Raw genomic sequence first — 14,359 nt, 5'->3', positions numbered from 1 at the left:
TGCTCTCTCCTCCTTACAGCATCTCTCATACGTCATTGTTTGATATTAAAAAAAGGCAACCATAAAACTGTCCAATACTAGTTGATAATCCTCTGCCAGGTGGCCTGCAGGTTTTAAGCTCCAGGGTTTGCTGTTGTCCCAGGGAGAGAGATTTAGCTCTGACAGTGAGGCTCCACTCTCTTATCTCTGCTTTTGCCAGAATTTAGTTTGTTACAGTCTGTCTGTTTCTTTGTGTGACCATCATGGCATCAAGCTTGTGCAGCAACAGTTGGATCAAACTCCGGCTTAATCATTTTTCCAGCAAAACACCTACAAAAAACAATCAAAAGAAACTGGACAGCTGGAGTGAATGTCTCCCTGTTCAGGCCCCAGAAGTCAGTCACAGTTTAGCTGGTGACTGCTGTTGAATTTGAAGTTGCACTTGTCAATAATTCAAGTGGACAAAGCCAACGTTCAGAGTGACTGTACAACCATACATCACACAGCACCTAAGTATAGTGCTGCTGTGACACACAGTGACATACTCACCTGTCATCACCGTATCCACTGATCTATCACACTATTCTAAGATTGTATCCTGTAAATGGCAAAAGTGGGACAACAACAGCTTATTGTGTCACACTGACCCACTGATGGGGGGAACTTCTGGTAAACAGCCAGGTTGGATAGGTTACTTTGAATAATGTACTCCTTTAAAAATGTCTCATTGTGTTGTACTGCCATTGTTATAATAGCATACAGTATCCATCAAAGGGATAACTCAAATTATTCCGGTTATATTTTTTGCAACAGTACTTTGATATTGACCCTTGATTGTTGGTTGTATTTTTCATTTTTAGTTTAATTTGGATTATTAAAAAAACCATTTGTGACTTTAACCGGAAAACAATAATCAAGGACCAGCCTGAACTCCAAAAACAAAACATGTATAATAATGTAGCAAAATATGGATTGCTCAAACTTTTCTGATCATCTTTCCTGCAACTGTACTTTGAAATCGGACATTCATTGTTACAGTTTTATTTTAGAAAATATTGTCACCCCGATCTCCTAAAACTCCATCCATCCATCTTCTCCTGCTTATCCGTGGTCGGGTCGCGGAGGTAGCAGTTCCAGCAGAAAGCCCCAAACGTTATTTTCCCTGGCCACATCAACCAGCTATGACTGGGGGATCCCAAGGCGCTCCCAGGCCAGTGAAGAGATATAATCCCTCCACCTGGTCCTAGGTCTACCCCTTGGTCTCTTCCCAGCTGGACGTGCCTGGAACACCTCCCTAGGGAGGCGCCCAGGTGGCATCCTTACTAGGTGCCCGAACCACCTCAACTGGCTCCTTTCTACGCGAAGGAGGAGCGGTTCAACTCCGAGTCCCTCCCGGATGACCAAACTTCTCACCTTATCCCTAAGGGAGACACCAGCCACCCTGCGGAGAAAACCCATCTCGGCCGCTTGTATCCGCGATCTCGTTCTTTCGGTCATGACCCATCCTTCATGACCATAGGTGAGGGTAGGAACGAAAATGGCCCGGTAGACAGAGAGCTTTGCCTTCTGGCTCAGCTCTCTTTTCGTCACAACGGTGCGGTAAAGCGACTGCAATACCGCTCCCGCTGCTCCGATTCTCCGGCCCATCTCACGCTCCATTGTTCCCTCACTCGAGAACAAGACCCTGAGATACTTGGGGTAAGGACCCATTCCCTACTTGGAGTGGACAGTCCATCGGTTTCCTGCTGAGAACCATGGCCTCCGATTTGGAGGTGCTGATCCTCATCCCAGCCGCTTCACACTCGGTTGCGAACCGATCCAGTGAGTGCTGAAGGTCGCAGACCGATGAAGCCATTAGAACCACATCGTCTGCAAAAAGCAGTGGTGCAATCCTTAGTCCACCGAACTGCAGACCCCCTCCCCCACGACTACGCCTCGAAATCCTAACCATGAATATTACAAACAGGATTGGTGACAAAGCGCAGCCCTGGCGGAGGCCAACCCTCACCGGAAATGGGTCCGACTTACGGCCCGTCCACACAGCGGCGTGCGTTGACGCTTGCCGGCGGGCGTGTCTGACACTCGACCAACAACCAATCACATGAATCTCCTGCCCCAGACACACAAGCCCGCGGTTTGATTGGCTAGAGCTTGTACTGGCATATGATTCGATCGGCTGACGCCTCCGTCGAGGCGTCAAAAGTTGAACATTGCTCAACTTTTGAAGCGAGCAACGCCAGCAACGCTCCATGTCGCTTCCCAAAATGCAGTTAAAAGTGACGTCACCCCATTCAAAGTGAATGGGCAGAAGCGTTGGAAGCTTCAACGCACGCCGCTGTGTGGACGGGCCGTTACTGCCGAAGACCCGGACACAGCTCTCGCTTTGGGAGTACAGAGATTGGATGGCCCTGAGTAGAGAACCCTCACCCCATACTCCTACAGCACCTCCCACAGTAACTCCCTGGGAACCCGGTCATACGCCTTCTCCAAGTCTACAAAACACATGTAGGTCGGATAAGCGTACTCCCAGGCCCCCTCCAGGATCCTTGCGAGAGTAAAAAGCTGATTCGTCGTTCCATGACCAGGACGGAATCCGCATTGTTCCTCCTCAATCTAAGGTTCCTCAGGTTTTCTCCTAAAACTAATAAACCTAAATACTGACTCTGACTTGTGTTAAAAAAATACAAGTCAGAGTGAAAAACAGAATTTCCCCATAGGGGGATTAATGAAGGTTTATCTTCTTCTATCTTCTTCTAAATAAGGTAAAAAACATAATTTAAAAAAAACGGTACAAGGCAGTATTATTTAAGTGTTTAGCCAGTATTGACTCCCAAAGGCCTGCTGTCTACACCTTGCTGGTCTCTAGAGCGTCTCATGTACTGTAGGTCCTGTGTGTTCGTGCCCTCACTGTTAACATGCTCATTACCTTGCTCAGCTACTGCAAGGTAATCCTCTGCTAACAAAGAGCTAGCAGTACGTTTATCCCTCTGCAGTTTGATCGATGAGCACCAGTTGGCTCTGTCACTACTGCCAAGATGATGAAGAGTGATGAGGAAGGCCCCTCAATGTAGCTTTCAACCCGAAAACACATTAGGAAACAATCCTATAACCAACAGTGAATTGCTGTACACTCATACACGCATGCACAATCTGTTTTAGTGCCCAGTGCTCGTTAATTGATACGGTGATAAAACTATTTTCCTTCAGGAGTCATTCCAGCAGTAATGGCTGATGTGGAGGCAGCAGCGAAGTGTTTTGTTATAAATAGCCCGTTAATTGAGAGTGGCAACCTGATTGATTCCCTTCACTTCCCGTGAGAGCTATTGACGACTCACAGACATTATCACACATCACACACAATCATGAAAATGGCTCCTTTCTCACAAACGCTTGATTCATACGCACACACATTGTCTCACACGGTGATATAAGTGTCTGCCACCTAATTAGCCTAGTTTAACAGTGTTAATGTGTTCCTCGGGGTCTTTTACGTGCCGTTACAGTAAAGCGGGAAGATATGCCGGCAACTGCAAAGAAGAAGGGCGAATGGTGTCTGTGCTGGTGATTGTGGGTGTGTGTTGTTGTGTAGTACAACTCGTACTTTAGCACTACATGGCTTTGTCTCTGTTTTTTGTTTTGTTTGTATACCCCCCCTCCCAAATGTAAAGCGTCTTTGGGTCCAGAAAAGCGCTATATAAAATTAATATATTATTATTATTATTACATCATGTCATTACACCGAGCCATGCTGCAGAGGAGACTACAACCCTAGTCTCGCAGGTCCCTCAACCTTCTTGCAATACACAGAAAACTGGCAATACGCTTAAAGGCAAAATCAGGAGATGATAACATAGTCAGCTAGTGGTGTGCCGAGTGAAGAGTACAACGTGGGGTTTAGCTGTTCAGGGTGGATGTGGTCACAGTGCAACTAAATTGACCAACAGAGTTCAAAGGTCATGGTACTTTTTCTTTTACAAGTCACAAGAAGGACTTCACAACATGTCTGGTGTAGCAGACAAATACATGTATACGTTTCAATTAGATAGCAGGGTTCTTCTGTCAATATAAACATGCTACACATTGTAAGATTGGATACATTACTGTCATGGAAAACAAGAAAAACATTTATAAAAAGAAGTGATGACCCAGTGTCCTATTGGGTATTCCCAATGTTGACGGGCATTTGTTATAATGATGAGATTTGTTATGTCGGTATGCCAGGTGCTGTTAACTCGGTTGGCGTAAAACTATAGCTTTGTTATTGTAACTTCCTTTGAGCTAGATCAGATGAGTGAATAGTAATGCATGTGTTATTTAAAAGCGTAATTATATTCACATTACTGGCTGAAATAAACTATTTGTTTTTGTGGGATGTCAGTGTTTGTTCCTTTAATTGAAATTCTAGTGTCATGTTTCTCTGTTAAAAGTTTTCATGTGATGCAGATACCACTCAGAGGTTTTGTAAAGCTGATCTATTACTGGGGATGTGTCTAGACTCTATTAATTTGTCTGTTTTGCTAAGCCTGCTCACTTGAGCTTGTCAGCTCTGACCCTGTTTATGACCGTGTTTTGGAGAGCATCCAAACACAGAATGAGCCAGTAGCCTTTCTGTCAGAGCGTTAACAAAGCAGATACACTTCCTCATCGAAAGTTTGGCATGGATAATATCCATATTACAGAAGTGTGCCCGCCCGGTGCCAGTCGCCCTCCACCCTCACTCCCACTGCTCTTCATCTCTGTCTTCATTCTTCTCTGCAGGGGCAGCCAAGTACAGCCTCGCTCTGATTGGCCCATCAGGAGCACAGGCTCAATCACTCGCTCACATTCGACCTTAGACCTGATTATAATCTCTTTCATACATATGCAGTAGACACACAGGGTAGCATTTTAAATCCTGAAAATCTGTCATGCTGTTAGTAATTGTTGTAATTTTTTAAAAGTATGTCCGGCCTTTAAAATAGCCGCATAAAAAGACAACTTCCACTAAATAGATCAGCAGTGTTGAACAATAACTTGTTTTGTTCTGTAAAACTGAAATATACATGAAGTAATTTAAGGTAACTTTTATTTGCTAATGCTAATTCTTTGGAACAAGTGGATTGAATCTGGAAAGGCTTTCCAGCCCGCGCAGATTTACACTTTAACTCCAATATATTCCCATGTGAAGGACTTGTTGACAAACAGATCTAGACTATCTATATCTAGATTTGGATTAAATTAGATCATTGGATGAGATGAAATTAGAGATGTGGACAGGATAAATCCAGAGAACACTAACATTATTATGTGGCGTGTAACAGCAGGGATCAAGAGCAAGAGTCATTTGTGTCTTTGTGGTAGGTGAGATGCATGGAGGTTTACAGTCTGTGTGACGTGGGAACTCTTTAACAGAGGCCAGAGTTAATGTGTTCACTGAAATGAACTCAGCAGGGACTGTGTGCGTCACTAGCATCTATTCACCAAGTCTTTTTTGCAGCATTGTTCTCCTATCAACTCATTTACTCTCCCCTGGTAGTACTGCAAAGAGGCAATTCAAGTTACTCATAATATCCTATTTTAACACAATTCAATCCTATTTAAAGTCTTTCATTGTTTTAAGCACAATTTCTATGCCAATATTAAACATTTTTCAAGTTAAAAGTATGCCAGACAGTGACAATTCACAAAATATTTTCTTTTGTTGAACATTTTTAAAGGCATTTCTTTGTTTCTTAAACTACAAATCTATTTTACTCTATATAATAGTATTACATATATATCATATGGTTGACTTGAAGTAGATTTTAAACTGGGGAGATTGTGCAAGCCCTATTTTAAGAGCACACAGGCTCATTGTTTTGTTTTTCTTGCCTTAAATTCTGCTCTCTTCCATCAAGTTTCTGGCTACAGGCAGCAGCTGTTTTCAGCAAAACCCTCCGATAACACACTGTACAATAAACTGTAAAGCTATACATAGTGTAGCATTTGGCAGCTGAAGAGCAAGGTATTTTATCAACAGTTGGTGCTGGTTGCTTGAAGGAGCTTGAACAATGGCCTTACATTCATCAGTTGGCCAGAAACATGACTTATTATGAATGAGTGCTAATGTTGCACTGTGGATGCTAGATGTTTAGATAAGTAACAAACAATAATACATTTGCCAAATCAACTCTTCTAGTTCGCAAATGTAAATGTTTTTAACTTTATCCACGGCTAACCAGTTACAAAAATAAGAGACATATTGAGATGCAGTTTTAAAATGTTTTGGATGTTTTGTTGTTGGATGTTAAAAGTTGCTCTGGATTACACAATACATTTGCTTTTGTGTTGAAGGGATTTGTTTGCAGTATATGTGCAGCACCATGTTAAGCCCACTATATTTACCAATATTCTGAGGCTTGTTTCTGTAACTGTACTCATCTCCCCAGCATCTATATTAATATACCCCCTCCCAAATCTTTACATTTTGTGTTGTTTTTCCCTGCGAATATGGCAACATAAATTAGGAGTACTCTCAGTTCTGGGAAAATAATCCTTACTCTTTGTTGGAGCTGGCGGTGGGGAATGTGATGGATGCTGGGGAAGCTTATTGGCAAGGACAGCTTGCATGCCAGCATCAACACCAGAGTTGATCCCCGGATAATACAGTTGGATACTCACGCTTAGATAATGCAACACACACACACACACACACACCCACACACACACACACACACACACACACACACACACACACAGAGCTATACATGTGCCGCTGAATTAAACTCACTTACCCCCATGCTGAAACAGCATTTCGGCAGCAACGACTCTTTATCGCCCTTTATTGGGGCTTTGGTCTTTCCTCTGAGACAACTTTCTGCAGCACTGATGGCGTGTGTGTTTCACTCCGTGTGTGCATATGTATATGTTTAGTTTTATGTAGTCTGGCGCATTTGAAATCACAGCATCTCTATGTTCAGGCTGCTTCGTTTCCTTCAAAACATCCACATTTGATGCCAGGCGCTTTGAGTAGAAGTTGCTCTGCTGTTTGCGTGCTCGCTGAATATATCTCCGTCTCCGAATTGCATTTGTTTACAATGGAGCAGGCAATTTGTCAGTGTATCTAATCACATGTGAGGGAGACTCAGCTCTCCTTGTCTAATGAATTCCCTCCGACAGAACTAATGTCATTAAGGACAGGTAGCGATGAGGCTAATGCAATCACTTCCTCGCATTAATTACAACTGTCCCCAGCCGGGGCCCAGATACGACACAGCGATGAAAAGTAGCAGCTCATTAGGAGTGCTTGTAAGAAATACTGCGTAGGCACCTCTTCTCTTGAAGGTGTCATCAGGTAGATTCAGTGAGTGGAAAACATGTGTTGAATCTGGCAGTGTAAAATCTACTGGAAATTATTTTTAATGAGGCAGGACAAAAGTGTCACCAAGCAACATCCTTTACTCCCATTCTCAAAGTGTGTGTCCAGTGTGTGCCAAGGTGAACAGAGGAGGAAGAGGTGGCAGAAAAGGTGTTACTGTGTCTCTGTCTGGCTCTAAGTTACGTTGGTGTGGAGACGCTAATCATAAAAAATAGACTTAAACCTAATGTTTATCATATCCTTAGTTCATTTTATGTACTACAATACTTGTAGTTGTTTGATCCTATTCATTTGAACATGTTTAAAGCGTTTTTTTATCGATATTATGTATCTAACCTTAAAGGAGTTTGACATTGCAGTCTTTTTTATTACACACATCTTAAAAATCAAAGGACCAATAGTTATCTTTCTCATATTTACTGTATATTTATTAAGGTTTTCAAAAAGTTATGTCAAAATCAGCAATCTTCAAACTAACTTTTTTGAAGAACATCTTAAGCTTTTAAGGCAAGACTGTTTTGCCGTAGGCGGTATGAAAGCATTACAACAACAATTTTTAACGCAACAGTGACTTGTGAGGTTGCATGCTGCTGGAGAAGAGGAAGACTGTTTTAATGTCATGACAGCAGGGCTTCTTGACTTTCGCCCCCTGTTTTCCCAGCTTTTTCTGAATCTGTTTTCTTGTCTAAAGTTGTTGGTTGTTAGCGGATTCCTCTTAAACTCGGCTTATAAAAAGCTCTGTGAGGAAATGTCTGCTGCTCTTAGAGGCTGTTCCTAGCTGCAGGTGTTATCTGATTCACTGTGGTGCACTTTATATCCAAAGACTTTGAAACATCTGCTCACTTGTTTAAATATCAGTGACATAGCGTGTTTACATGAAGGAAGTCGTGGCTGTTTTTGTCTTTTTGTAAATATACTTTGTGCTGTGAATGCAGGAATGTAAAAGTAGAAAAGGAAGTTCCTCTCTAAGAAACCATTTTCAGTCTGTGTATGAAAAACAATGTTACACCTGTGCCCAACTCCATCCCTCTTCCTCCTCTCTTCTGTCCTAAAGGCAATCTGTTCTCTCCCCATCTCCATCAGTCATGCTATCCAGCCTAGAGATAACTCTCTGCAGGGTGTATGCAATGCCTGTTTATCACACTGTGTAGGAAAATAACATGGTCTTCACTGCTGTGTCTGAGCTTGTATGGTCTCTGCAGATAACTATTGGAGCGTACTAGACCTTTTCAGCATTTTTAAATATATGCAAGAATAGAGTCTCTTATCTCAAAGCAAAAATGCATTTACCCTGAAAAATCTGTATCCTGCATGTCAGCTCTGAATTAATCCTATTCCCAAGATGTCTGACAGAACACGCAACACCAACTGCGTCTTGATACTGAGTGATACAGCTGCATGAAGATTTATGGTCAGAATGACACAAGCCTAGACTTTCCCCTGTGATGGAGGACTGAAATGTTCTGGCATAATTTTGAGTCAAAGTGAGTGAAGGGAAGGCCAAGGCTAGTCAGCTGGCTACTAACAATTCTGAGTGATTATCTGATTTATACAACCAGCAGTGGCAAATGTCTTTGATGCCTTTTCTGAATCTGATCTTCAGAATTCCTGAGTGTTGACCAAGCACCAGTGGCATGGCTCCTACACTGCCCTCTTTTCCGTAAAGCCAATGGATGCCAGGATAGACATGCCCACTCCTTGAGAATTAAATGGATTTATTCCTGGCTGGTAACACATTTTTCAACACTTCTTCCACATTCTGCTGCGTGTTGTTAGGATGTTTCAGAGCTTGTCAGATGCTTGCTGAAACTTGCAATATTAGGGTAACTGCAACAAAGTACACACAACAATCTATTTATATCCGAAAGGGTTAGTGTGTGTGTGTGTGTGTGTGTGTGTGTGTGTGTGTGTGTGTGTGTGTGTGTGTGTGTGTGTGTGTGTGTGTGTGTGTGTGTGTGTGTGTGTGTGTGTGTGGGTGTGTGTGTGTGTGTGTGTGTGTGTGTGTGTGTGTGTGTGTGTGTGTGTGTGTGTGTGTGTGTGTGTGTGTGTGTGTGTGTGTGTGTGTGTTGTGGGCCTGGGTTTGTCCATGTCTAAGTATATCTAGTGTTGTATGGAACCTCTCCCAGTGTCTGCGGTTACTCCTATTGGGCAGTTCCCCAATTGAGTCTGTGGTGAAATGTGAACAAGGCGAATATGGGACTGTTTTTCCTGTATGGGATAACTTTAGCACACTTTGGGCAGACAGATGTTTGAATAGTGGTGCAAAAACTGGACTGCTCTGTTCTATTTGTGGTGGAAAAATGAAAAGGGCCACACCGGATGGAGTCAGCATTTTCAGCACAGCGGTTGTTTTCCTTTTTTTTACAAAATTATAAAACCCGGGCTGAAGTCGAATAGTCCATTTAGCTTAGGAACCTTCAGTGGCAGCCATGATAAGTGCCGTTCGAATTCTCTAGATGATAGGAAAGGAGGTTTCAAACTTCCTTTATAACCTCCTTTAACTTAGGAACCACTAAGCTAATGTGGTAAGTTGCCAAAGTGCTTTGTTTTGAACGTTCATCAGTATTATAATCAAAAAGAGAAATATGAACGTTAGTTTTTACTGAAATGATCAAATAAAGTCAACATTTCACAGTCTTTACTGAGCTGTGTGGAGTTTGTTCAACTTTTAAAAGATGTTTGAATGGTGATGTACACAGTGATAGGTGTTACTAACGTATCTGTTAAGATCTGTTCACAGTTCATAAAATCATACGTATTGGGATCATTTGTATTAATGTAGACCGGAGGGAGAGGGTGATGAGCATAAGTTTCACTTTCCTTTTTTATTTCAATTCCAACTTTGGTCATGAAGAATATGTTTCTCTGTTGTCCACGTTCATAAAGCATAAAGCAGGGGTGGGGAACCTCCGGCCCCCGGGCCGTATACGGCCCGCGAGACCATTTGGTATGGCCCTCGAGGTAATTTATAAACACACGCAAAAAAATTAAGAAATCTAATAATAATTAATAATTCCTTACATTTATTATAGCGCTTTATCAATGACTCAAAGCGCTTTACATATACACACATTACACATATATGATACATGCAATGGTCAGATACTGTGGACAATACCCACAGGAGCAAGTTCAGGTGAAGTGTCTTGCCCAAGGACACACCGGCAATCTAGACCGCAAAATAATTAAACAAGCAAGTGCCTGTTTTTCCTGGCAACGGTCATGGTCCTTGAACACAACACGAGCCTAACGTGTCATCACGTGGTATATGTCTCGTCTGACAGGGGTGCAGTTCTGACGGAGAGCACCAGAACGCCGCTCCGGGACTTCAAAAATTGCAGTAGGCCTACCCATAAATCCGTACACATGCTGCAGTTTTTGCGTGGCTGTGTCTTTAGTTGTAAGCCCAGTGGCGATCTGTTCATCTGTCATTCTGATCATACAGTCAATAACTTTGTTGTTATTAGCATCTAGCTATGCTAATGAATATAAGAAGCTTTTTCTCCAACCAGTGAGGTAAAGGCACATCTTTATATGATCATTATAGTTATCAAAAAACAAGAGAATAAAGTAAACAGGTATAAAATACTGTATGACAGTAAACAAAAGTTGTTATTAATAAACAATAATACAGTTTGAAAGGAGAGTGATTTGTAAAATATCCATAAAGAAAAAGTTAATCTGCTTACAGTTGTTTCATATGGGTGTTGACAGATGTTTCCATAGATCTCTTCATGTTGCTCTTAAAGTGCACCAGATTGATGCTTTTAACTTCAATATTTAAAAAAAAATCTTCCCGGGGGAGCATGCCCCCCGGACCCCCCTAGAGGAGGTTAGGTACCCCCCCCCCACTTCAATCATGTTCACATGGATAGGAGTCTAAATACATTTGCACACATCTTGTGTCCATATCTTTCTGTTTGGTGGTCATGCCACACCGTGCACGTGCATGCATGCGCGAGTCATGGCAAGATATCTGGATTAAGAGGTTGCTTTTTCTTTGCACAGCATGAAAGAAAGGCCAAATGAATGGGCTGTGATTTTTAAGCAGAGGTCAATAATTTGTACGGCCCTCGGAGGATGTTGAAACAATTGAAATGGCCCTTGAGAGGAAAAAGGTTCCCCACCCATAAAGCAACAGCATCAGAGCACGGTGCAGAGTCTCTAGATTAGTTTACAGTAGCCCGTCGTTCTTATTATACATCCATGTTGTAGTCCGCTATAGAAAACTGTAGTTTCCATAGTTTCCCCACAGCAGCAGACGCACATTCATGACGTCCGCTGGCGCATCATAAACACGTCGGATAGTGAAAGTGCATTCAACTGCAACCCTGGTTCTTGGGCTGCTTCTCAGGTCGATTAAATGAAATCCTTGCTTCCCTCACTTGCGTCGTTTCCCTGCGTTTAGTCCCTCCCACCAGGGAAGCATGGAGAGACGCAAGGAAACCACGAGAAGCAGGGAAATGAGTTTTAAGAGCAATGGGACGTCCTTTCCTCCGGAGCGTCACGTGAAGCGACGTCCGTTTGTGATGACGCCGCACAGCTGATCGTCTGACAGCAGCTCTGTTCCCGTTATTTTCACAAACACCCCCGCTTCTGTTAGTACACATTTACTGACACAAACATTTGTATCATCTGTTGTAGACCCAAATACATTAAATCAAATAAGATCTCATTCTCAAAAAAGATAAACGCCATTCTTAAAATTTATAAACGAACAATAGTTTGATTAATATTGATTAGAGTGCACAAAATAAATAAAATAATTGAGAGAAGAAAAAGAGATGTTATCTATCAAAACCCAGTTAGATTAACATTCATTGGATTGCACACTTTGTTTGTTTGTTTGGATATGTAGTAAATTAACATTTCAATAGCACGTAATGACTGACTGAATGGAAATGACAATAAATGAAAATGTAAAACGAAAAAAGCGATCATGAAAATGTTTCCAAAAAATGAATTAAATGATTTTTGACCACTTTGTTGTTCAGATATATCACATATTTGTAACTAAATGAAACATGAATTGAAACAAAACACGGTATAAACTGAGGAGTGACTCCCGTGAGATTCATGTATTTTCTTCACTCTGCTCTCATGTCAAGAAGCATCAGATCAGTGCATGCGCTGCATCGTCCAATCAGTGAGCGATACACAGTAAGGGGGCGGGGCGAGTATCTGAGGATTTCATCGGAGGATGGTCTGGTGGTTCCTCGGTTATCGCTCCTCCATGATCGCTCCTCGCTCCTCGATCCTCGGTCCTCCGGCAGAAATAAGAGCCATGGGACGGTACTCAAGATGGCGCAGGCAAATCAACTTCCGGTGAGACCGAGGACCGAGGAGCGAGGAAATTAAAATAGTCGACCTGAGAAGCAGCCTTGGCATCCAGGAAGGGAAGTCAAATATGTAACATAACAAGAAAGACAGTTTAAAGAGACAGGACACACAACTAGCATTTATGAAATGTTGATCACAAGGTTACAGTCAAAAGGAAAAAATACAGTAGTACTTAAAGTCACAATGTAAAAATTGCTTTATTTTTAAAGTGTTGTGAAGGACTTTTAAAAGATGGAGAAAACTGGAGAATGTAATGTTTGCATCTTAACCCTCTGGAGTCGGTGGACGCAAGTGCACATTTATTTACGTATTTAATCATAGATTTTCGCTTGTAAGGAGTAGAAATATGATTCTTATATCTGCGGAATCGCTAGAATCGTAGCTTTTCAAGAGTATCTCCTGTGAGACTGTACCCAGGGCACAACAGCCAATATTGCCGCTCAAAGCAGCTTGATTACACTGTGATTGGTGGATTTGTGTGTCAGTCAAGGACATCTCGGCCGGCCGGCCGGCAGCCATGTCGGTCTGAAATGACCAATGGACACTCGAGAAATCTAAGGACCTACCCACCAATAAAAAAACATATAACAGGTGTCTCCCATCAGTTTCAGTATTTTAGTCTGTGAAGTATGGAATGCCATTTAAGCCAATATTAAATAAATAAATATATACATAAATAATTAAATAAATACATATATATATAAATATGCCTATGAAATAAATTATAAAATAAATAAATTATAAAATAAATATGTATACATGTACATTTAAATACACATTTATTTATTTCATGGGACTTTTATTTCATAATGACACATTTATTTATTTCAAGAGACTTGTATTTCATAATGACACATTTATTTATTTCAAGAGACTTGTATTTCATAATGACACATTTATTTATTTCAAGAGACTCGTATTTCATAATGACATATTTATTTATTTCAGATGACTTGTATTTCATAATGACGCGTTTCTTTATTTCAAGAGACTCGTATTTCATAATGGCTTATTTCATGTGACTTGTATTTCATGATGAGACATTTCCATTCCTTATATGCAAATGAACGGGGCGTGGTTAGCTCACAGGTCCAGAGACCCAGACCAAAGCAACAGCACCACACTGACTTCTCGAGAAGAGGAAGAAAATGGAGGAGAAGGACTATAAGGCAAACTACTAAATTCTCAGAGTCAGACATCGCATGCAATCTGATACTCTAAATTTCACCCGCCAGAAATGTTCGCTTCTTCTTCTTCGATGTAAATTGTCCGTTGGCAAACCAGTTGACTTCTTCTTCTCTCGGTTTTTTGGCGGATTGCAAACAACTTTAAGGTGCATACCGCCACCTACTGTACATGAGTGTGAATCATCATATCATTCCATCTCTTAACTCATGGACGTATCTATGATCTAATCCAAAAATAAATAAATTAGGGCTGTCAAACGATTAAAAATTGTAATCAGATTAATCACAGTTTAAAAATTAATTAATCATGATTAATCACCATTCGAACTATGTCCAAAATATGTCATTTCTTTATGTATATTGTTGTGGGAATGGAAAGATAAATGAAAGAAGGCGGATATATCCATTTAACATGTTTATTGTACAAAAAATCTGTGTGTCAAAATGAAAGAGAGCACCTATCAATCATCAAACCGTGGGGTCTTAATTCATTACGTATTGATTTCTATCTTACTTA

General features: G+C 41.3%; 1 protein-coding gene across 1 annotated transcript in view; it reads left to right on the top strand.

Annotated features, from left to right (window-relative positions):
• znf385c (zinc finger protein 385C) overlaps positions 1-14,359 on the top strand; it is a 175,593-nt gene that overhangs the window by 31,116 nt on the left and 130,118 nt on the right. The gene's annotated exons all lie outside the window — the stretch shown is intronic.

The sequence above is a fragment of the Gymnodraco acuticeps genome, unplaced genomic scaffold, assembly GCF_902827175.1.
Source record: "Gymnodraco acuticeps unplaced genomic scaffold, fGymAcu1.1, whole genome shotgun sequence".
Classification (NCBI taxonomy): Eukaryota; Metazoa; Chordata; class Actinopteri; order Perciformes; family Bathydraconidae; genus Gymnodraco; species Gymnodraco acuticeps.
Note: the sequence above shows the minus strand (reverse complement) of the source record. Positions and strands in the feature narration are given on the sequence as shown.